The following is a 25,759-nucleotide window of genomic DNA, read 5'->3' as shown; positions in this document are numbered from 1 at the left end:
TGAGGGTATCAGTATAGGGTGTAAGTTCCCTTTAAATATGTCACTTCCTGTTGGTTGGAATGGTTGCAGTGTTTGAATTGTTTGGCATGGTCGGTCGCTGGAAGAACAAGCTCTGTTGGTTTGTTTAGACGCGTGTTCTAAATACCTTAATGCTGAGAAGGTTTGACTGGATGAGTGGTGGACACTGGGTTACCATTGCAGTACACTGCACAGAAGTTTCCTTAAAGGCCCTCATATTGGCTGTTGAACGAGATGAGCAGTGGATATTATCGACGGTTGTACTTCCTGTGGCGTCTGAAATAAGAATTCGATCCATCCAGTGCAAATGACCACTGTTTTTCCCTACCTTTGTGTTTTTTTGTTTCTTTATAGGGTTATGGTATTGTAATCAGTTTTCTATTTATTTGTAATTTTGTTTGTTTGTTGGCCCAAAATTAATCCGTTGTATTTTCTTTATGGTTTATTTTGTGAACTTCAAGCTAAGTCAGTTTCAACAGCTCTTAATAGAGTAACTATGAGGGGAAGATACTCATTTTGATTTATACACCAGTGTGGTGTGGAATGAGTTTGAGTGTGTTTTTGTGCACGTAGTGTGCGGTGCAGAAAGTTTGTAATTTCTTTTGGGGTTTATTGTATTTATTCATTTTTTTGTGTATATTTTCTTTTTGAGGTATTGTTACCCAACATAATCTAGTGTACTGACATCCTGTATTACTAAATGTGGTTAGCTTGTGAAGGAAATCAAATGAGACCAGAATCCATGTATTTAATAAAAGTGATGTTTTAATTCTCATAGCAGTTTGGCCTTAAGCTTATTCATTTAATTGGATAGCCGAGCGGGGAAACCCTTGAGTGATTGGGGATCTCCTACCCAAGTAAAATTGGAGTGGCGTAGTCAAGAGCAATCAAACACCTTTGTAGCCTCATCACATCCCTATAGTCAAAGCTTGTTTAAATGATGAAGAAATAAATATCAGCAGCTTCTTTGCAAGGTTTTGGGTAGATCAAGAAATAAGGAGATTATGGAATAAGAGAACACCACAAAACACCCCACATGCAGAAATTAGACCAGCTATGTACGATAGAATATTGTGTTTAATAAAGAAAATGTCTTGGGCTAATATTTCAATTGTTAATTTGAATAGATCTCTAATAGAAGGAAAGTTATCTCCTCTATTACTTAGAATGACCCCTGTTGGCAAGCTTATTGAATCAGGATGTGTCAAAGTTTGGAGGAATGTAAACAATGACTTTTTATTTAATTGCCATAAAGACATCGCTTTGCAAGTTATACAGAATTGTTTTACCCACCCGGGCCTTCTTGAAGAAAATAAATTGTACTCGTACCATACTATGTCCTAGAACATACTGTGGTGAAGAAGAGACTATTAAGCATTGTCTGTGGGATTTTCCATATGCTCAGAGGATATGGAATCAAATACGACCATGGTTGTCGAATTTGTACAGAATGCCAAGCGAGGGAGATATTTGGTATGGAGAATTAAAAGAGGTTCATTTCAATAAATGGATTCGTTGGTGGGCAATTATAAACATCTTTAAAGAAGCGTTATGGAAATCTAGAAATGTTTGTGTATTTCGGTCTCATGAGATACCAATTAAATCAGTGGTAAAATCGAGCTTAAGAAGTATTGGTGACTATATTGTAAGAGACGCACAGAAAATGACAGTTGATGAAATGGATAAGATTTGGAACATACCAAATGTCTCTCCCTTTAATAAGGTATGGAAGATTGGTTAACTTATGTAATATGGAATTGTTTGCATTATATGCTAAACTCTGTTCCTTCCTTTTTTCTCATTGTAAGTGCCTTGAGTGGCCTTTTTAAGTAAAAAAAAATATATATATAAAAAAAAAAAAAAAAAAAAAAAAGTTCACCCAGGGTGAGGCTTGTCCATTGCAGTCCGCCCATGCTGACCCCTGCGAATTCCCCAAATGCGGGAATCTCGACTGCATAATTTATGGTAGTGGGGGACTGCGTTCGCGCTCTCCCCTGAAATTGTTGGTGAAACAAAGCAGATTATGTTTTTTCCAGTTTTTTTTTTGTTTTCGTTCCAGAATGGGGAGTTCTGTCACATGCGAGGTATGTGTTGTGCACCTGTGAAACAAAGTCACTTAGGCTCTTGAAAAATCAGACCCCGGTGGGTAGTTTAGTTTGAATATAGCACAGACCTCACTTTGAAAGTCGATTGGACTGACTGCAGCCTAGCTGTAGCTGTCTCCATGTTGTTTGGTTGTCCTTTTTCAATGCAGTACTTTCCGTCAGGCCGATCAGGACGAGGCCCAGTGACGTTGTAGACAGGGGAGTGTACTACCATCCCCCAGCGTTTTTAGGTCTCCCAGACTTACCAAAGCCGAGATGGGTACGTCGAGAGGCGATGGTACTTTTATAAACCATGATGGCGCTGTTGAAGAATACTGTACGAATTCAAGTGCTTCAGAATGCTGTCCGGTCTGTAAAGGAAAACTTCAGGAGGGAATTAGTGGTCGTGGATGTCTTGAAAGGAGTTTTCAATGTAGCTGCTTCATCAGTGTTCTGTCTGCAGGATTTCACAGCAATGGGATTTATGGATCTGACCTTCTTCAATTTAACGGACTGTGTGAGTTTTTTTGAGTCTTGGGGGCAGAAAAAGCACAAGTTGTTGGAAGGACTGAGTTTGCACCCTCTGTTTGCACAGGATTACTTACCTCTCACAATCCATCTATATAATCCTTTTGTTGAGGATGTGGAGGTAATGACTTTTCTTGAGAGGCACTGCGAGGCTGTGAAAGGAGGTGAGCGTGTAAGGGATCGGTTTGGGATTTGGACTGGAAAGAGGCATTTTTGTTTGAAGCTCCAGGTGGACTCAGCAGTCCCTGGAAGCCTGATTCACCTATCAGGGTCCATTTCCATTGGGCCTAACAGGGGCTCTCTCTACTACCCTGTGCAGTCCATGTATTGCAGGAGATGTTTTGGAGAAGGACAAGTTAAAACAGACTGTGAAGGACAGCGTTGTCGGTTTTGTTTTGCCTTCCGCGCACCAAAACTTTGTAGCCTTTGTGGCAAGGCCGATCATCTTTTTCGTACCTGTCCTTCAAGAAACAAGTCATATGCGAGCATATTAAAGGAAGGTCATGATCTGCAGGCAGACCTGGATGCCATTCTTAGCAGTCTACCAGCAGAAAGGGAGGGTCATCTTCAACAAGCGACAGGTGCGAATGATCAGAGAAGTATGAGTACATCAAGTCAGGAGTGTGCTGGTATGAAGGAACAAGCGGATGGAACTGTGGGGGATCTGGTAACCTTGTCCCTGGATGAAAAGGAGGTAAAAGGAGTGGGATCGGAGCAGCAGCTTAATCCATCTCCAGGATGGACAGATCTGGACTTCACAGAGGTGCTTTCTGGGGTGTTGGAGGTGGATAAGGAGCAGACCATTTTGGAGCCTGCAACTGGATCAGCCCACTAACGAGAGACAGTACATAGTGAGTCAAAGATGGAGATTGCAGCAGAGTCAGCATCTGGGACTGGCCGTCGCAGAGCCTGGAGTGAGGCCAGTGACCCTGATAACGGGGAAATATGCAAATACAGCAACTGGAGAACTCTGTCAGTGAGGACTCTGTGAGTCAAGATTGTAATGAGGAGGGCTATGAAGGAAAAGAGAACGAGGAGGGAGGGACAAGCACTGGTTGGTGGGATAGTATTGAAGAGGAAGAGAGAGGGGAAGAAATGATAGCAGAATCCGGGGAATGGTCTGAAGTGGTTTCAAGGAGGGTAAAGGGAGGAAGGGGAAGAAGAGAATGTGGGAAAAATGGGGAGGAATAAGGGGGGAAGTGGGTTGGGGAAGTATTGTGGGCAATATGGGGGCTTTTGGAGGGAGTCTAGAGGTTTTCAATGGGACTGTTAAGAGTGGCAACATTTAATGTAAGAGGGCTGAAAATGGCAGAACGCCGGACAGCAGTTTTCTTTTCTGTTAAAGAATTATATTATGATGTTTTGTTTTTACAAGAATGTCACTTGGAGAATGAACAAGGTGTGGAGAATTTTTCAAAGGATTGGACTCGGGGACCCTCCTTTTGGGGAGTGGGGAATGTGAGGGCGGATGGGGTGGGGATTTTATTATTTTCCTGTGAGGTGATAGTTGAAACATCTGGGGTGATTGTTCCAGGGAGGGTGATGTTTGTGGATGCAAGATGGAGGGGGGTGGCCTTGCGGTTCATAAATGTGTATGTGCCCAGTAAGCAAGAGGAGAGGGAAGGTTTTTTGGGAAAAATATTTCCGTTATTATATACGAACCGGGTGGTGGTCTTGGCAGGGGATTTTAATATGTCCCTAGAAAAAAGTTCTGGGGGGGAATTGGCAGGGGTTAAAAGTTTTGGATTACAAGATTCAGGTCAGACAGCTGGGGGGAAGGGTTTAGGTTATATCGCGGTTGGATTATTGAATTTTTTCAAAATCTGTTAAAGTTAGTAGCTACACATGGCAGCCAATGTGGTGTTCAGATCATTGTTTAGTTGGGGCTGGGGCAGAGGTGGAAGCAGGGCAAAGGGGTCGGGGGAAGTGGAGGATGAATGTTACATACCTCAAAGACCAAACCTTTTCCAGGTTTTCCAGGTATTATATGCTGGGTGGTGCAATTTCAAATAATTCTACCAGTCACATTCTGACTGGTGGGAAGGGGTGAAGGAGAGGATTAAGTTTTTTTTGCAGGGCATTGGGTTTAGCTTTGGGGAAGGCTAAGAGGAATCAAGTGCGTCAATGGACTAAAGAACTGCAAGTTTTATGCTCTCAAGGTCTATTGAGCACTGTGCAAGGGTGGAAGAAAGCCAAACTCTTGCAGGATTCTTTGAATGAACATTATAGAGGGGAAGCACAGAAGTTTGTTATGCAGTCAGGTGTATGTCAGCGTGTGTTAGATGAAAGGCCTACAAAGTTTTTCTTTTCTACTGTGAAGGGCAGGCAGAAGCATAGCAGTATGTAATGTTTAAATACAGAGAAGGGTAAGGCTTACTCAGTTGAAGGAATGCTCAAGGCTTCAGTTGCCTTTTATAAGGAGCTGTTTGCGAATAGAGAAATAAGAGAGTCAACAGCGGAGGGGTTTCTAAAGGATCTGGACAGGACCTTGGAGGAAGAGGAGGCAGGCAGGTTAGAGAAGGAGGTCACCTTTAGTAGGCCCTGAACTGATTAAAGTCTATCAGGAAAGTCTGTAAGTGGGGAAATTGCCTTTGTCTATGAGGAGGGGGTTGGTGACCCTCCTGCATAAGAAAAATAGTAAGGAGGATTTGGCAAATTGGCGGCCAATAACATTACTTACTACCGATTATAAGATTCTGGCCAAAGTCTTAACCTTACGGCTTAAGGGGGTGTTAGATTTGGTGGTTCATCCAGATCAAACTTGTGGGGTCCCAGGAAGATCAGGCAGCCTCAATTTAGTTTTGATCCGGGATTTGATCAGTTGGACTGAGCAGCGTCAGCTTCCTTTGGCAATCCTGAGCCTTGACCAGGAAAAGGCCTTTGATAGGGTTAGCTATTCTTTTTTGTGGTCAGTGTTGGAGAAGCTTGGATTTGGCCCAGGGTTCAGAGCCTGGATCCAGCTTCTGTATAGTGAAGCTTTCAGTCAGATTAGGATTAACGGGTTCTATTCTGAACCAGTGAGACAGTTGGGTGGTGTGAGGCAAGGGTGTCCTTTGTCACCCTTGTGCTATATACTGTCTTTAGAGCCTCTGATTAGTCGGCTACGATTAACAGCAACTCTGACTGGTGTAGTAATGCCAGGTGGAGGAGGGATAAGGGCAAAAGTGTTAGCTTACGCAGATGATATGACAGTCTTTTTGACCACAGAAAAAGATTTTGCAGTCACAGGAGAGATTTTGCATAGTTTTTCTGAAGCCACAGGTGCCAAGATAAATGTCAGTAAATCTTCAGTGATGTTTGTAGGACGGTGGAGTAAGAGGACTGTGGTTCCAGGACGGTATACCTTGTGTCAGGACGGTATTAAAATCTTGGTTGTTTATTTTTTCAAGGTGAATAGTGCACAACAAAATTGGGAGGGGATGTTGGAATCTTTACAATCTAAAGTAAACCGGTGGACTGTAAGGGATCTGTCATTATGGGGTAGAGTACAGGTTGTGAAGGCAGATGTGTTGCCCAGTATTAATCATCTGGCTTATGTTTTTCCCCTACCTTTTTGGCAGGGGAGGAGAATGGAGAAGTTTATTTTTTCTTTTATTTGGAGAGGGAGGACTGAGCTAGTATCAAGGGCGCAGATGTTTCGTCCTCTGGCTGAGGGAGGCAGAGGGGTGCCGTGCCTCCCTTGGAAGGTTACGGCTTTGTTTATTGCATTTGCAGCTTGCCTAATGGTACAGGCTCCAGAGCATAAAGCACATGTTTTGGCTCACTTTTGGTTGGGCTGGCCTTTGAGGCATTTAACAGGGTGGAGTAATAGGGTACCCACACAGCAAAAGGATCGCCGCGGAGGTATCGCGGCTTCTGGAATGGACCCGCAAAACGGACCCGTATCGGCGTCCACTTGCGTGCAATGACGGATCCGAAATGAAGGCGGATCGCGGACCCGCCGTCCGTTTTGGACCCGCACATTGAAACATATATCTGCCACGGACTCCTAAAAATACTGTCTCATCTGGCCAAGTAACCATGTTAGAGATCAGTGTCTGCTTTTAGTTGGGCTCTTGACCCTTGATTTCTGTCTTAGTCTTTTCTCTGGCATAACCATGTGTTTCTAAAACACATTTGTTGTAACTCAAAAGCCAAGAAGAAATAAGTGTTAACCTGTACCTAGGTGTAGGTTGTTATACTTTATAGCGGTGATGATAATTATTCATTATTATTATTCACAATTATTGAACTGTACAGAGTTTAATCTCTGATGAAGTAGGTGTTGTGTAATTAGTAGAAGTGGTTCTAGTAAAAATGACACTAAAAGCCATTGACTCTGTGATAATTAGTTCATATAAAAATGACTTTCTAAACATTTTTGTACACATACATTTTTCTTCTATGCCAGTAATTGGTCAAACACAAACATCAATAATCAGAATATTAACCTCTACAATGGTGACGAAAAAATTTTTCTGTTTGAAAAATCGTTCAGATTAACTGATTATCCCAGAAGCACTGGCTCTTAGAATCACTTTTACTATAATCAATCAAATTACACAACACATATTTCATCAGAGGGTAGACTCTGTACAGCTCAATAATTGATGATTATCATCACCAACATAAAATGTAACAACAGGTTAACACTTATTTCTTGTGGGCTTTTGAATTACAAAAAATGTGTTTTAGAAACATGGTTATAACAGCCAGAGAAAAGACTAAGACAGAAATCAAGGGTCAAGAGCCCAACTAAAGCAGACACTGATCTCTAACATGGTTACTTGGCAAGATGAGACAGTATATTTTTAGGAGTCCGTTGCGGGTCCGTGGCGGATATATGTTTCAATGTGCGGGTCCAAAACGGACCCGCCGTGGAGGTAAGGTTTTAATCGTGGATGCGGAGCGGATGCAGCGCGGAGCAACGACGGATCCGCGATCCGCCTTCGTTTCTGATCCGTCATTGCGCGCAAGTGGACGCCAATACGGGTCCGTTTCGCGGGTCCATTCCGGAAGCCGCGATACCCTTACGAAAATTAACCATGGTTTTACTACAAATAAAACCAAAAAACCATGGTTAATGTAGTTAAACCATGGTAACCACAAATTAACCATGGTTTTGCTATATTAACCTTAGTTTAACCATGGTATTTGTAGTAAATCTGTGGTTTTACAAATGGCAGTCAATACGCCAAAAAACCATGGGTTACTACAGTTTTACTATAATAAAACCATGGTTATTTTTCGTAATGGTACCTCCGCGGCGGATCCTTTTGCTGTGTGGGTACCTTGGTCACTGGATAGGCCTGAACATTATAAAGTGGCGGCAGACATCATTAAAGGAAATCCTTGGTGCTTGGAAGAGTCATTGTTGTTAAATCATAGGAAGCTGTAAGATAGGTTGAAGGAGAGCTCAGTTAAGGAAGCTAGAGGGGCAGAGCCTCCAATTGAAGTGAACTGGTTGTCCTTGCAACCAGATTATTTAGTAGGGAGGTGTAAGGATGTGAACTGGTTGGCAGCATTAGGGAGGCTTCCAGTACGGGAGCGTTTATATAGGCATGGTCAGGGCAGATCTCCTTTGTGCCCAGTGGGTTGCGGGTGTAACGGATATGCAGATCATCGATTCATGTGTTTAATTCAGATTTTCCAAATGAAACTCTTTTTGCACCAAGTGCCTGGCCTGGCGCCAGCCTGGCTGGACTTAAATTATTTACGATGCCCATGCGAGCTTCAAAGAAGAAATGAAAACCCCCAACCACATTCCAACATACACAAAAGGAAACCTTGCGTAAAGTTCCTTACTTTTGTAAGTCCTTATTAATATGTATTTTAAATATGTTTATGGATTGCATAAAATGGTTAATCCTTGTTATGTGAAGAGTATAAGTTGCAAGCTTATACTTTAGGAAATGTCTCTCCACACTTTAACTTCCTCAAAGAGAGCCACGTTTCTGCAACCCCCATCTTTGCAGGTCGTAAAACTTTACGACCACACTGGAGAGGAGAGAAGCCAAATCTTCTCCCCAATGCATTCTATGGAATGAATTCGTTACCTGTTAGTTTTTATGTTGTATAAATGTATTACGTATTCCCTTTTGGTACATTTAGATGTTTCCCAACATCTGCAGTGTTATCATGTGTTAAGCAAATCTTTCAAATGTAGAATTACACATATTTAATGTAACTTCATGTTTTGATCACATATACCTATTATGTTTAGTCTTGTTCTAATCGTCATGCTCTGACAGACCCATTTATCTAGAACAAAGTAAGGAAATGTATGTAATCTGAAGTACAAACTTGCTAGAAATATCCCTGATGGAATCAGACAGGCCCTAGATCATCGGGGGGGGTTGTCTCCACAGAGACAAAGGAACTTTTCCCTCCGCTTCAGATCGCGGACTTTCATTGGCTGTTTACGCGAAAAAGGGGCGTGAACTATTTCAAGCTATAAGAATTGACCAAACAAGGTCCACCTCCTCTTCTTCCGCTTCTTCCTCTTCTTCTCCGTTCTCGGACACGCTGCTGTCCAACGTTGCTTCCGCGCGGCCATAGGCCGCGCTCATAGCGCGAACCCCCTCAGCACAGGGGCTGAGAGAAAAAAAAAAGCCATTTTAATGGCTCCTTTAGAAGCTTTCGTTTCGTTCGTTTCTTTTCTTTACTAAGTTTATTCAACTATTCGCCTCTCCACGCAAGGAAGACGAATTCTGGGACATTGTTTGTTGAACCTTTCAAATACCGCGCGAGGACAGAACAAAGGACCACGTGCTCCACGCTCACGCAAAGATCCAGCGAAGCGTGCACGCGCGTCACATGGCCTCCGGCACACGCACGCTGTTTTCAAAAGGACAAGCGCACAAAGCTTCACAAAAAGACCACGCTCACGCGCTGGGCCATGCAAGTATCACTTTTCTATGGAGATTTAAATGCTGGTTTAAAGTGTTGTTATGATCTGATTTGTTGTTGGCTTCCAAAAGTTACTGACTATGATTTTCATACCTGAGCTCCTTATGTGATCTCATTCTATTTTCTCTCTCTCTCTCTCTCTCTCTCTCTCTCTCTCTCTCTCTTTTATTTGGATTCGTTATGTATTGTATAAAGCTTACTGTTTGTATTGTCGTACGCATATTTACTCTGTGTGATTTGTAGTTTGATGTATTACTAGTTTAATTATTAAAAACCCATATACTGACGATTGGCTTGGACTCCACCCCACTCACATTACGAGTCACTGAGATGTCTGATCTATAGCTACAAGCTCTAAATTTAGAAACTAAATTTATCATAAGGATAGGATAATATTTTCATGGCCAGAGAATACTTTTCCTTGAATTATAAGGCGTGATAACTTTATTGAAAATTGATAGGTCTACAGTGGTTTGCTGGACATACCACGGTTTGATTTGCAGTAATTTACAGTAAGAGATATCACAATAATTGATATGAAGAATGTAATATTGACATATTAATGAGTAAGTTACAGTGCCCTGTGATTATTTATTGTTATAGGCAATTGAGCTATTTTTCATAATCAATCAAATTTAATGTAACTGTCATCAAAGGTTGAGCAATCAATCTATGTATATGGTTTTTAATAATTTCTGCACGTGCGCTATGAAATTATGTAACGGTACTTGTGAGATAAGTCGCAAGACGCGAACTCACTCAACTGACTGAGGCAAAAAGCTGGTCAGTCAGCGCTAGGTATTTGTAGAAACTTAACAGTATAGTCACTGTTATTTTTAATGAAAGTAAACTGCAGTATAATGTTAAAAGTATCCTGTTAAGAAAGACCAAAATCTTTTCACAGTGAGAACATTTTAATATGAATAATTAAAAGATAAAGAAATCTTTTAATAGTTGCAACATGTAAATCTGAACCTGAGCGATGTTCCTCTGATTCAGTTAAAAAGGCCTCGTTATTGAATTCGTGGTAAACCACATGATATTCAAAAAAAAAATAAACGATAAAAACTCCTGGTCTAAAATTGGCTTAGCTACCCGATTTTTAAACCTAAAACATTTAAATCATAAGTGCTATTTTGATAAATGTTTATTGGAGTCAACAGTTGGAAAATTCCTGTTTTTATTTCAGTTGTGTTTTGGAAGTGAACGGATCCTTCTTCAACCTATGTTAATATAGCACCTCAGAGATTAAAACCTTTGGTTTGTTACTTGTGATTTTTGATGCAGAAAATCAGCCTGACAAACGATCAGATAATTTCTAAGTCATATTGAAATTGTAATTCCTCTATCTAAACACCAGAGAGAAGGCGTGGGTTAGAAATTTCAGTGTACGCCCTGCTTTCTGATTCCAGCTTGCATGAGTGCAAAGCTGCCATCCTGTGGCCATTTCAGATAATGCGCTCTGATTGCTAATTTATAATCCCTTGTGATGTATTTGAATTAGATGTCTAAATTCTCATTAAGTATTTGCATTTACAGCTTTGCTCGTGCGAATATTATTACAGGGAAACAAAAGAATGTTCCCTGCCTTTGACTGTTTACATTTACTTTGAGTTTGGTTCAAACATGATTTGAATTAAAATGTAATTGTTAATAGTGGAAATCTAGATGTGTCAGGTCAACTACGGTTTGACCCACTTAGAAGGTAAGCCATCTAGTGGCAGTCTCCTGTTAAATCGACTAACAGACCTCTGTCTTTTCCATTCTGTTTTGAAATTGCATGTCCACTTTTACCCCTTTTGATTAATCTCACCCTGTTTGATTAATTTCATGATCATTAATGATAACTTACAAGCTATCAATGGTTATTATAGGATATTATTCAGATTTTCCTTTTAATTCATACATGCTTATTTTAAATTTTGATTTAAACCAGTTTTGAATTTTTAATTTGAATTAAGTTTTCTGCTCAGCAGGTTAAAGACAGAGAAGCAGTACTTTCCCCCCCTTTGGTGAAAACCAGCTACTCCTTCTCTTTTGTTTCATTCCTGTTTTTTTTTATTTGATGATTATTATTTTGCTTCTCTCTTTTGACTTAGGTTATTTTGATAATTACCATCATTATCATAATTCCTTTGTTTTGTTTTATCATGATTAGGTAAAGCTGTTACCTTTCCTCTCTACATATAGTTACTCAATTGATGTTAAACAAACCAAACCTTAATTAACTTTAAGTTTCCTTTGTTCATCCTTTGTGTATTTGATTGTAGAACTCCCTTGGTGATTGGACGGTCATCTCAGGTTTCCAGTGAGCAAGGCTGCCCGACCGGTGTTACCGATACTGGCTGCGAGTGAAACTCGGTTCCTCTTGTCTCAAGAGACATCAGCAATTTTGGCACTCCAAAGGTTGTGCTAAAAGTCATAAGCCGTTCGAGACGGCGCCACGCCAGAGTAACGGAGGACCGGGGACACTGCGGTTGAGTGTTTGGGGAGCACCGGGGAGGTTGACAAAGCCACTGGTTCCCACCTGAATGACTTCAATTCACCCAGGTGAACCCAATGTGATAAAACCCATCCACTTATTATAAACCACAGAATATTAGATATTCCCCCGGATATATTTTAAGTGTTTAACCCTTTTGCTTCTTTAAGCCACACCATATTTCTAGGTTTCCTACCCAGATAGCCCACTCACCTGTTGGCCCTATCTTAAAACCTAGCAGTAGGCTTAGGCCTCCTTATTCCCACTAACACATTGTGTTTCTATTGTTTTCATCTCATTTCAAGTGTTGTGTTTCACTTTGATCTTTTTCTACCCTCTGTTCTGTTGTGATTTGTTTCTTTCATTTCACATAGAGACAGTAACCTGGGAGCCACCAACGAAGTTAAATAGTAGAGCGACCACCAGCAGCCGGTGTCATCACACGACCCGCTAGGCTGCTGCCTGTAAAATCTCCATTTCAGGTCCTTCGTTGACCCAAGTTAATTTGCTACTTAACTGTCTGACTGTTTGCATCAGTCAGCCCCAAAATTCTCATAAACGGCACAGCCCGTATGAATATAGCTCGTTAAACGTAGAACGAACTTGCATTGGTCTTTTTGTGTGTGTGTGCTGTGCTTCTCTCGCCGACAGAGAATCAGGATGTTCCAGGCATCCAGTCCAGCAGTCCACGGGGGCCACCTCTCGACATGGTTGAAAGCAGTGACGACCCCCTTCCTGCCCAAGGACGCCAGTAACCTGCAGCACCCAGAGCAACTAGACACCGAGCTAGATGAACTGATGGCATGCGATCCAAACCAAAGCGACTACTACGGAGAACTCGCCAGGATCTTCGGAAGCCTAGTTCACATTCTCGTCGCCCAGGCACGGCTCAGTGAACGGAGCAACATCGCGGAGGAGGCCTGGAAGGACCAGGCCCCAACCCAGAGTCATCTTGATCAGCTCCTCCTCGAGACCCAGAACCAGCAAAAGAAAGAGGACGACACAGATCCAGAGCTACAGAAAGGAGTTGAAAGACTTCACAATGCCCTGCAAGATCTTCGCCTCGACACAGATCAAAGAGAACAGCTGGAGAGAGAAGCCAGAAAAGACCTCAACAAAAAACTCCAGCAAGGTGACGCTCTCCTAAAAAGAGCAGAAACTGAACTGAAAGAAAGAGACTATAAAACCTGGGCCTGCAAAACACACTTGCAAGCGGCCTGAGCTAAATTCAACAAGCTTACTCTGCAGAGAGATGAGCTCCAAGATGAACTTGACACTGTTCACACCGAACTGAGACAATCTCACAGATTACAGAGTGGCTGGATCGGAGAAACGCACCCCACAAAATTTCTCCCGGGCCGCCACTCCAACCCTTTCAGCCAAGAACCCAGAGCTGGAAAAGGGGGTGTAACAAGAACCAGCTTACAAGAACATCTGTCAACAACGGAGGGAAGAGAACCCTTCCAGAGAACGCATGTCACTAAACCCTGCACTGCTCACAGAGAACTTCACAAGCTAGCCAGAAGCATCTCTACATTCAATCCAGATCCTGCAGGAGGACATGACGTTCATGCTTCTTTACAAGCCATTGACTTTCATTTGCAAACTGTCGCTAACGTGACAGATGTGAACACATTGTACCTGTTAAAAATCACGTCCAGCCGTAATGTGCATTGCTTTCTGGATCGTCAACCAGAGACTGTCAAAGCGTACTACCAGCAACTGCTACAGACTTTGATTCTTGAATTCTCTGATCCAAACTCAGACCATGGGATCCTTATTGCTATGGACCTCAAACAGGGCCGATTTGAAAACCCACAGACTTTCTGTAGTCAGCTACGAAACACCTACTTCCGAGCATGCAACGAACCAGGTATGGAACAGGATTTCAACTTAAAAACTCTGTTCCTCCTAAACCTACATGCCAGTTGGAGTTTTCATCTCAGAGTCCCAGCGTGTCCCCGTAACAGGACTACACAAGAGTTACGGAACTTAGCCCACAAAGCTTGCACCAAGCAAAAGACTATTTGTGAAAAGACTGTGAAATACCCCAAAGTCTCTGTCTCTGAGCACTGCTTGGAGTTAACCCTAGATGGCGCCCTACAACACCACAGTCACAGACATTTTTACAGAGAGTCAATACCATTCCAAGCCAGCAGAGGGCAACACAGTGCAGCCACGTCTGAGACAGCAGAGATCCTGAGGGTGCTGAAAGTGCTTCTTCACATGAAAACTCACAAGGAAGATGAGCCAAGCACCCAGAACACTGCCTGTCATCTACAGACCACAGAGCTAACTGTTACAGCTAACTGAACGAGACAGCACAGGTCCTCACACCAGGTACCACAAACACAAGGTACCAGAAAATGCTGTTTTGACTACCTGCCTTCGCAGCGAGCTACACAAGACCGGTCCTCACCAACCACCGATCGTCACACCTGCCCTGATGCCAACATTCCTGGGCAGCCTTGTCAAAAAGGGGGTGGGCCGAAAAGGAGTCAACAGGGAAGACCTGATCGACACAGGATTAAACCTGACGGTGATCTCATCTTACCTTTTCAAAAGACTCCAATTTGAAGCTAAGAGACAAGATCGAACTCTTACACCTCAAACTTATGAACTGAATGTACAGGTGTACAGACAGGATGACATCCAGTTTGAACAGGTTGTTTCCATTCACCTGACATTCGTTCCGATGAGTCTAATACATCCCATGTATGTCCCACCAATGAACACTCATACATTGCTCATCGACAAAGACCTGCTAGAACACTTTGACCCTTTTCTGAACTTCAAACAGCTAAAAGACTTTGCTCAAGTGCGAGAACCTCTTTCTCTCCAGCCACACAGGTTGCTAGAGCCAGACTGTCAGGTCGCAGAGGTCACGGGAACTCCCACAGAGCCAGACGGTCAGGTCACAGAGGTCACGGGAACCCCAGCAGCCAGCCATGAGTACAACGCCCTAACAACAGGCCCAAGTTCAAGCCTCTGTACCTTAGTCAACAAACAGGGTACGGTGGTACCAGCTTACACCAAAGGGGTCGCTGTTCGGCTCAACCTGCAAGGTGGTCAAACCTTACACCACACGCTGGGTTTCTTCCAATCCTCACCTGAATGTGTGGAACTCGGACTCACACTTGCAAACAACAAGCATGTCAAACACCAACACCTGTTCCAGCAATGTGATAACATCACAAAAACACACAATGTGATCGTGTACTGGAAGAAGGTAAAAGGACACTCGAAGTTACCAAGTCTAGACGAGGACTTTAAAGATCACACTGACACCCTTGCCAAAACTGGCACACTAAACAACATTCTGTGGTCACTCCCAACCCACCCACCCACATTCAAGGTTGAATTGATTACACACAGCACAAGAACTTTACTAGCTAAACTGCCTACCTCAGAATCGCTTACGCAGGCTCCGTTGTCTACACAGACCAACATAGCGGACATGCGGGCTTCTGGAACCTTGATAATGACTTTGCTTTACCACCTCTCAGACCCCTCCATCCACCCTGGCAACCAGTCTACAGTCACTGACAACCAAAGCCCCAGACCACTGCATGATACACAAACCGTGCTGCGTGCACAGAACAATATTGTGGGTTGTGCACCGTCTGACATCACAATGCCAGGGCGTGTAATGCCACGGAGCAAAAGGGGGATACTGCCAATATATTTCCATGACGCAGCATGTGCTGCAACACGCAGCACCAGAGCCACTGACAAAACACTGAGTCAAGCGTCATGCCAGCAGCAAGATGTGGCAAAACATGGGCGGGGGCGAGCTAAACCCAGTCGCCGCCCACTAAGCAAAGAGGCTGCCCTGTCCAACCAAAGACAGCCCTTGTTTGTTTCTTTCTCCCCTTTCTTTCTCTCTCTCCCTATTATCTGTACCAGGATACTGCTGTGGTTTGCTGTGCCGTGCTGTCAGCCAAAGAGAGGACAGCTGCCACCGAGAAAACCGCTGAGACTCCTGACTACCGATGACAGGGCACACTACCCCAGCACTGTAACCGAATACAGCTGTACAAGGTTCCGATGGAGAGAGGACTCCCTCACTCACACTGAGGCTGATGTCAAACACCTGTTCAGCCAACATGAGAAAGTGACGGTTACACAAATGGAGTTAGGTGGACACCACCACCGCTCCATAACAGTTCCCGGGAGCTTTGCTTAGAGCCGCTGCTGCCGCCAGAATGTTTAACATTGTTATGTCCAGTGTCAATGCAGCGAACCAGACTGTAAACTCCTTGAAACCACTGTTTACTGTCTTCCAGAAGGACTTTACCCACACTCAGCTGTTTACAGTGTTAACAACAGACATGCTGTGGGAGGTTAGCTCCTCCAATGACAGCCTAACCACGAGTAAAACCCCACCATACATGATACCCTTAAGCCTTGTGTTAACTGTGCTGTCTTACGCCATCACCATGCCAGCTGACCTGCTACAAATACACCTGGCCAACTCTCTGAATAGCGCCTTCCTACGGCACGTAAACCCCAAACAGAGAGAAGTGAACGTGCTCCTGAACCAACTCATCAGCGAGTCAAACCAAGTCTACAGACCTAAAGACATTGTCAGTGTCAGTATGTGGAAGAGCAACACCCACACCAAAACACACATTCCAAATGTGGTGGCCTACCACGACAGCGACACACAGCTGTACCTGGCCCCAAACATGCACATGTGTACTTTAACCAAAGACATTCATTATCTCTGCCTTAGCAAACCCTTCCTCAGACACAACTCTGAAGGAATCTGCGAGCTGCAACCCTGGGTCAGCGATACGCGCTGCCCTGCCGAAGCCAAGCCTCGTACACAAGTCACAGAAACGCAAGCAGAGATTGTGGGTAACAGATGGCTCGTCAACACTCCTGTGCGCTCAGCTACACTGACCTACGACCAGCATGACACCGCCACCCGTGCCAACCTGCTGGACCAAGTACTGAAAGGTACCACCCAACACATTGACATTACTCCTGTCGACACAGCCCTCCAAGCACTGTCTCGACAGCCCATTCTGAACCAGTCATCTGCGGTCCTAGCCTGGACTGCTGCCGACACTGCACGGGGCATCTCCACTGTCAGTGGTCCCACCCTGACTCTTGGCGTGACCTTCATCCTATACAGGATACTCAACGAGATGCAAACCTCTACAGCCAAACTCACGACAACTGTGGCTGGAGGTCTCCGATGGAATCCCCGGAAAAGGGACGCAAAGTCAAAGACAATACCGAACCTCACCAAGCTGAATCCTCAGCTTCAGGAACCACCTGTCATCATGACCCACCTGCTGCATGACCATCACGATTCACTTGTCATCTGCCCATCCTGATGATTGCCGTCCGATGATGTCCACACAGGGACTTCATCTGACGGAAGGGGGATGTGTAACGGATATGCAGATCATCGATTCATGTGTTTAATTCAGATTTTCCAAATGAAACTCTTTTTGCACCAAGTGCCTGGCCTGGCGCCAGCCTGGCTGGACTTAAATTATTTACGATGCCCATGCGAGCTTCAAAGAAGAAATGAAAACCCCCAACCACATTCCAACATACACAAAAGGAAACCTTGCGTAAAGTTCCTTACTTTTGTAAGTCCTTATTAATATGTATTTTAAATATGTTTATGGATTGCATAAAATGGTTAATCCTTGTTATGTGAAGAGTATAAGTTGCAAGCTTATACTTTAGGAAATGTCTCTCCACACTTTAACTTCCTCAAAGAGAGCCACGTTTCTGCAACCCCCATCTTTGCAGGTCGTAAAACTTTACGACCACACTGGAGAGGAGAGAAGCCAAATCTTCTCCCCAATGCATTCTATGGAATGAATTCGTTACCTGTTAGTTTTTATGTTGTATAAATGTATTACGTATTCCCTTTTGGTACATTTAGATGTTTCCCAACATCTGCAGTGTTATCATGTGTTAAACAAATCTTTCAAATGTAGAATTACACATATTTAATGTAACTTCATGTTTTGATCACATATACCTATTATGTTTAGTCTTGTTCTAATCGTCATGCTCTGACAGACCCATTTATCTAGAACAAAGTAAGGAAATGTATGTAATCTGAAGTACAAACTTGCTAGAAATATCCCTGATGGAATCGGACAGGCCCTAGATCATCGGGGGGGGGGGGTTGTCTCCACAGAGACAAAGGAACTTTTCCCTCCGCTTCAGATCGCGGACTTCCATTGGCTGTTTACGCGAAAAAGGGGCGTGAACTATTTCAAGCTATAAGAATTGACCAAACAAGGTCCACCTCCTCTTCTTCCGCTTCTTCCTCTTCTCCGTTCTCGGACACGCTGCTCTCCAACGTTGCTTCCGCGCGACCAACGTTGCTTCTCATAGCGCGAACCCCCTCAGCACAGGGGCTGAGAGAAAAAAAAAAGCCATTTTAATGGCTCCTTTAGAAGCTTTCGTTTCGTTCGTTTCTTTTCTTTACTAAGTTTATTCAACTATTCGCCTCTCCACGCAAGGAAGACGAAATCTGGGACATTGTTTGTTGAACCTTTCAAATACCGCGCGAGGACAGAACAAAGGACCACGTGCTCCACGCTCACGCAAAGATCCAGCGAAGCGTGCACGCGCGTCACATAGCCTCCGGGACACGCACGCTGTTTTCAAAAGGACAAGCGCACAAAGCTTCACAAAAAGACCACGCTCACGCGCTGGGCCATGCAAGTATCACTTTTCTATGGAGATTTAAATGCTGGTTTAAAGTGTTGTTATGATCTGATTTGTTGTTGGCTTCCAAAAGTTACTGACTATGATTTTCATACCTGAGCTCCTTATGTGATCTCATTCTATTTTCTCTCTCTCCCTCTCTCTCTCTCTCTCTCTCTCTCTTTTATTTGGATTCGTTATGTATTGTATAAAGCTTACTGTTTGTATTGTCGTACGCATATTTACTCTGTGTGATTTGTAGTTTGATGTATTACTAGTTTAATTATTAAAAACCCATATACTGACGATTGGCTTGGACTCCACCCCACTCACATTACGAGTCACTGAGATGTCTGATCTATAGCTACAAGCTCTAAATTTAGAAACTAAATTTATCATAAGGATAGGATAATATTTTCATGGCCAGAGAATACTTTTCCTTGAATTATAAGGCGTGATAACTTTATTGAAAATTGATAGGTCTACAGTGGTTTGCTGGACATACCATGGTTTGATTTGCAGTAATTTACAGTAAGAGATATCACAATAATTGATATGAAGAATGTAATATTGACATATTAATGAGTAAGTTACAGTGCCCTGTGATTATTTATTGTTATAGGCAATTGAGCTATTTTTCATAATCAATCAAATTTAATGTAACTGTCATCTGAGATATAAATTAATCATATTCCTGATTAATTATTCAAATTCCCTATATATCATTTGAGTTAATTACTATGTAAAACTCATTGTTGTTACACGGGGGAGAAGAGACATTTGAGCACGCCTTGTGGTCATGTCCACGAGCAATGGCTTTATGGGAAGCAGTCACTGGGTGGTGGAGAGAGTGGGAGAGGACCACTGATTACCCGGGACTTAGTGTTGTATGGAGGAGGGTTGGGAAATATAGAGAAGGATCCGAAAAGAGTAGTATGGGTTACTATCTCAGAAGGGAAGCGTATCTTATGGGACTGGCAACTAAGGTGCCTTAGGAAGCAGTTGCCTGGTTTAGAACCTCAAAAGTTATTTTCAACACTTTTGGCAAGTTTGGTGAAAGAGGTAAATGGGTATAAGGTAGTTTATGGGGAGGAGGGGATGAGGGCTGTATGGGGGGGACTCCCTCGGGTAGGGGTGGGATAAAGTCTTGGGTGTCAAAAATCTAGTATTGGTTATGAGGCGCTGATTGTAATGTGTTGTTCGCTTTATATGAAATTATTTTTGAGTTTGGAATGTTCAAACTGAAAATTTGTATGCCTTTGTTACAAGTGGTTCATTTGTGAATTTGTATGAGTGTATGGATTTAATTAAAAAATAATAATAATAAAAATCTATTCTTATCAGTTTAAAATCTGAAACGTCCCCCATCCGGGGACTACATATTAAATGGATTTTTAGATGACGGAGCTGGAGACGGAGCTTGCTTCCACTCCACGCATCGGCCTGGTATTGCAGTGTCTACAGGAACGGTGTGCTTTCCCTTTTTGGGGATTGCAACTTATTGTGTCGAATAGCAGAACAAGGAATGAGATCTGCAATTGCAGATGCTGTGGTTTATTGCAAACTTTTTTCCTGATGTGCCCTCCTGGGGTCTTGGACTCTTCCACTAACGATGCACCCACCTGAGGTCTTGAAGTCTTTCACAGACGAGGTGATGCATCGAATCAGGTGTGTTTGTTTAAAGAGAGTCATCTAAAACTGGCGTTGGGACGCACCAGCCCATGAGCTTGGCAGTTTCCAGGCCAGTAACGGAAGGCACCCGTCCTTCCTTTCCTGGAAAAGGGGCGGAGGGCTAACCGTTGGTGAGGATGGTAGAGACGCAAATCAAACCTCTGGCTGACCACCTGGGCCCTCATACTTATCTGGCAGGGGAGACACCATGATCAAGAAGGCAGTTCACCCAGGGTGAGGCTTGTCTATTGCACTCTGGCCATGCTGACCCCTGTGAATTCCCCAAATGCGGGAATCTCGACTGCATAATTTATGGTAGTGGGGGACTGCGTTCGCGCTCTCCCCTGAAATTGTTGGTGAAACAAAGCAGAAGATGTTTTTTTTCCAGTTTTTTTTTATTCTATCCAGAATGGGGAGTTCTGTCACATGCGAGGTATGTGTTGTGCGCCTGTGAAACAAAGTCACTTAGGCTCTTGAAAAATCGGACCCCGGTGGGTAGCTTTGTTCGAATATAGCACAGACCTCATTTTGAAAGTTGATTGGACTGACTGCAGCCTAGCTGTAGCTGTCTCCATGTTGTTTGGTTGTCCTTTTTCAATTCGTATTAATTTAGTTGTCGCTTACAGTGCCCCCAAGTGGCCTGTCGCAGTGCTCTTTTTCACCTGGCCTCTGACTGAGCCCCTGCATAGGTATGCCGATTTGGGTGAAGGGATCTCATTCCTTCCTGGAGTTATAGCCATTTGAGCCATCCCGGACACGCCACCTTAGCACGTTGTGAGGTCCCCTCACCAAGGTGAATGGAAATCTCCACTTTTTTTGGATGATTATTTACAGTCAGACTCCAGAGAAGATTTCTGTGCTGATTTGGGTGGGACTGGACCAAATACCTGGCGCTAGGTTGCAAAAGAAGGTTTTCGACAAAATCCACAATACCCGAAAATTTAGAAAAGAGCGACGAGCCAATCTGACCTGCGTCGTATTCGGCTCGAGCCAAGGATTCCGATGACATAAGGCACATGGCTCTGCGAAGAACCATTTGGGAGTTACGAGCGATGCCGTACTTTCCGTCAGGACGATTGGGACGAGGCCCGGTGACGTTGTAGACAGGGGAAGGTACTACCATCTCCCAGCGTTTTTAGGTCTCCCAGACTTACCAAAGCCGAGATGGGCAACGCCGTTTCCGGCTTCCTCCCCGCTGCGGCATCGCTTCTCGGCCTTTTGGTTAAGATCATGTATCTTGTTGGACGGTTGAGACTGCGATCACCTCTTGGAGGTTTCTTGACTCGAGATCTTTTTATATTTTGAATCACACAACTTCGAGAGGTACATTGAACTCTGCTGCTTTGTGCTCCAACAAGTTTTAAGCTAAGGTCTTTTAATTATTTATTTTGTTATTTATTGTTGTTTTAAGTTTTTAGGCTGTTGGTGCCTCCATCATGTCGGCTGCCCGTGCTGGCGTGCGGAGGCACCACAACGTGCATTTTTTATTCAGGCAGGGTGAGGGGAAGCTCCTGGGAATGTCCCGTATGGACTTTTACAGGAAGCTGATCCAAAGACCTTAGCTTTTAAATCTGACGATCTGAATTGTTTGATGACTCTGCCCTTGAACAAAGGATTTGATGTCAGTTTAAAAACCGCTTCCCTGCTTAATGACTTTTGGCAAAGGTTTGATTCAGTTAAAGCCCAGTTCTCCATGTTCATTGTTGAGAAACTTTCTGATAACACACTTAAAACTATGATTGTCAGGATGTTCAATGAAACCGTGACTGGAGATGATATTTGTGTTTGGTTGGGTAGTTTTTGCACTGTTCGAGGCCAGCCTGTCAAAGTGTTAGATGAAGATGGCATTTGGACATGCTCCTGGTGATTTCCCATTAAACAACAGGAAGACGCTGGTGGCTACCAGGGCCTGAAACATATGCCTTCCATGATTGTGCTCGGAGAGAACATAGGCTACATAAATTATCAAGGAATGCCCAAACTCTGCAGGAAGTCTTGCAGGTTTGGTCATCTAGCTGAAGCATGCCAAGAGTTAGTATGTGGGAAGTGCAGAGAAATTGGTCACAGTTTTGATGATTGTACCAATGGCAGATGGTGCAATCTTTGTGGAGAAACAAACCATCTCTACAGAGACTGCCCTAAAAGTTTTGCCAACAAGCTAAAAATGGCTGCCCCACATGGGCAACAAACGAATGAACAAAGGAGAGAGGAGGCGGTCCCTGAGGTTTTGGCGGGAATTTCAAATTCCCAGCCGGCCTCAGGGATTGGGCAGGAAGGAAGAAGTGGGGGCACAGGGGCGGAGGCAACGGAACAGGAAATGGTAATGGAAGGAGAGGAAAGTGAGGAAGAAACAAATTCCTCACTAGTAACAGTTTTGGTTGGGGTGCAAGAATCCACCAGGAGTGAGACAGAGTGTTCACTCCCAAATGCTCAGGTGCAAAAAAGACCTGCGGGGTCTCTAGGGCAGCATATAAGCTCAATAGTTCCGACTCTGAAGATCTGGAGCGCATGTGGCCCCTAGAGTCGCCCAATGAGGTTTCCTTTTGCACATTAAGCTAACAGCATCGTCGCCAAAGGAGCCACAAGAGGTTCCCTCTGTGGCCTCTGAAGCTACAGGCATTTGCCCTCCTGACCCCAGCTCGTCTGGGGGAAAAGGAAAGGCAAATGCAACAAGATGTAACATGATTTTTATTGTCTTCTGTTTTAAATGCTCATACCTTTTTAACCCTACTGCTCATGGCCCTCACCATCTCTACTATCAATGTCAGAAGTGTGAGGTCCACCATTAGAGCACAGAGTATTTTGTCCCTTTTAAAATCTTTTAAGTCATATTTGTTTTTATTACAAGAGTGTTCTCTGCCATTTTTAACTAGGTACACAAAAATGGAAGAGCTATGGTCCGCAGGAGCCTCCATATGGAGCGGAACAAATTTTAACAAAAATGGTTTTAATTAGTAATCCTAACATCTTGGAGAAGGGCAGCACTGTGGTGAGGCAAGGCCGGGCACTTTTAGTAAATCTGACCTTTTTAGACAGGGATTTTAATGTTCTTAATGTATATGGTTTTACGGAAAAGAATGAAAGATATGAGCTTTTAGAAGACTTGCAACCCCACATGCTAGGTAGGGCTCCCCTAATGGTAGCAGGGGATTTTAATTGTGTTTTATCTAAAACAGACAGGAAAAGGGTAGGGGAGGATTTTAGAGTGGACAAAACGTCGGTTTTATTGCAGGGTTTAGTCAGAGATTTTAACTTAGTCGACTGTTTTAAAATTTTGCATCAAAGAGGGCTTCACCTGGTTCAGTGGTGATGGTACCAAAGCCTCTCGAATCGACTACGTGTTTACAAGGGACTGCCCGCCGATCGATGCTACACTAACCCCCCTTTTTTTCTCTGATCGCATGATGCTGTCTTGCACCCTTTCACTGCCCATAGGTGTGACGGTAGGGGGAGGGCTGTGGAAGCTGAACTGTTCCCTGTTGGAAGACAGGAATGTAATTTTTGAATATAGGGAACAGTTCAGCCAATGGCAGACCCTCCAAGACTTTTATGATACACGTGCACAGTGGTGGGAGATGGTAAAGGACCGGACGAGACAGTTTTTTACAAAGATAGGTAAAGAAAAGAAGAGTAGGGAAAAAAAATGCATGTTGGGGTTGCAAAAAAGACTACAAAGGTATTTTAATCTTTTAAAAAATTGGTTTTGATTTTAACAATGAAATCCAGGAAGTAAAAAAGAAAATGTCAGTTTTAGCCAATATAGAAAGTAAAGGGGTCCTTTTAAGAAGCAAAGAGAGAGAAATAGAAGAAGGGGAAAAGTGTACAAGATATTTTTTAAGAAAATAATAACAAGGGGTGGGTGGTTAACCAGGATTAAAACATGGGATAGGGAGGTTAACACAACAAAAGAGATTTTTAGAGGATGTGGAAAAATTTTATGGGGCTTTATATAGTTTTAAAAAGGTACACTCAGACACTGTAAAATAAGTTTTAAATTTTATTGAGAAAAGGGTTGACTGTCAAAATGAGATTTTTGGAGGTTTTAAAAAGGGGAAGTCCCCTGGAGTGGATGGACTTCCCCTGGAGTTTTATTTAACATTTTGGGACATTTTAGGACAAGAGATTTTGACAGTTTTTAAAGAGTTTGAGACCCTCTACAGACTTCCAGACAGTTTTAGAATAGGGATAGTTTCTTCACTTCACAAAAAAGGTGACCGGAGTGACTTAAAAAACTGGAGACCAATAACACTTTTAAATTTAGATTATAAACTTTTTAGGAAAGTTTTGGCAACACGCATGTCAACTGTTTTAGAGGACGTGATTCACCCGGATCAAGCTTGCTCTGTGCCTGGAAGAAAGATAACAGACAGCCTAGTGCTGATCAGAGACGCCATCTGTTATGCGAGAGACAGAAATATTCGGCTAGTAGTCCTAAATTTATATTGAAAAAGCATTTGACATAGTCTCGCACCAGTACCTTTTTCAGGTACTGGAGAAAATGGGGTATCCAGAGAGGTTTATAGCCTGGGTGGGACTACTGTACAAGGGAATAGTCAACAAAATTCTAATAAATGGCCATCTTTCCAAAGCTGTGAATATACACAGTGGTGTCCATCAGGGATGTCCTTTATTTCCTCTTCTGTATGTGGCTTGCATCGAGCCACTGGCACAGATCTTGAGAAGGGACAAATGGATCAAAGGACTGGACGTTCCTGGGACGGGCGGACCGACAGCTACTTGTGTTTTATACAAGGATGACGTAACCCTTTTAGCGACGGATGTTTTATCTATACGGAGAGCATTGGACTTGACTGACTGGTATGGTCGGTCCTCGGGCGCTAAGCTCAACAGAAGCAAGTCTGAGGCCCAGCTCTTCGGGCCGTGGGGGGGAATTGACAGAAGTGGACTGGACGTGGATTTTTTAGGGGTCAAGTTTGATAAAGAGGGAGGCGGATGGGAAAATTGGACTGACTTGTTAGGGAAAGTTGGGAAAAGACTGGGGTTTTGGGGACTGCGACATTTAACCTTCGAGGGCAAGGTTTTAATTTTTAAAGCTGTTATTTTACCTCTAATGTCACTTGTCTGTTCTGTTTTTATCCCACCTAGGGAATTCCTGATGGACCTAAAGAGGGCGGTGTTTTATTTCCTGTGGGGGTCCAAGTGGGAAAAACTGATGAGGGACGTGGTCAAAAAGAGACCGGAAAATGGCGGAAAAGGCCTCCCAGACCCCCACCTGTTTTTAGGCAGCCGCTTCACCGCCCTCCACATTAAATACTCTGTGACCCCATCCAACGAGAACAAGACTGCTGCCATGACACGATTTTGGATGAAGTCTTATCTAAGGACTCTTAAGATTTTACCTGTAGATTTGAAAACACCAGTGTCTTTTAACCTGCCTAAAGAA

The 25,759-nt window shown here is 43.4% G+C and overlaps 3 non-coding genes across 3 annotated transcripts; all 3 read left to right on the top strand.

Moving 5' to 3' along the window:
* The first annotated feature begins 1,857 nt into the window (after nucleotides 1-1,857).
* LOC127945418 (U1 spliceosomal RNA) lies at nucleotides 1,858-2,015 on the top strand. Its single transcript, XR_008150751.1, has one exon. It is a non-coding gene; the product is annotated as a U1 spliceosomal RNA (small nuclear RNA).
* A 17,966-nt stretch (nucleotides 2,016-19,981) lies between these two features.
* LOC127945657 (U2 spliceosomal RNA) lies at nucleotides 19,982-20,164 on the top strand. Its single transcript, XR_008150934.1, has one exon. It is a non-coding gene; the product is annotated as a U2 spliceosomal RNA (small nuclear RNA).
* Nucleotides 20,165-20,538: 374 nt separating this feature from the next.
* Nucleotides 20,539-20,702, top strand: LOC127945406 (U1 spliceosomal RNA). Its single transcript, XR_008150740.1, has one exon. It is a non-coding gene; the product is annotated as a U1 spliceosomal RNA (small nuclear RNA).
* The last annotated feature ends 5,057 nt before the right edge of the window (nucleotides 20,703-25,759 follow it).

Source organism: Carassius gibelio, chromosome A23 (genome assembly GCF_023724105.1).
Source record: "Carassius gibelio isolate Cgi1373 ecotype wild population from Czech Republic chromosome A23, carGib1.2-hapl.c, whole genome shotgun sequence".
In the NCBI taxonomy this organism is placed as follows: domain Eukaryota; kingdom Metazoa; phylum Chordata; class Actinopteri; order Cypriniformes; family Cyprinidae; genus Carassius; species Carassius gibelio.
Note: the sequence above shows the minus strand (reverse complement) of the source record. Positions and strands in the feature narration are given on the sequence as shown.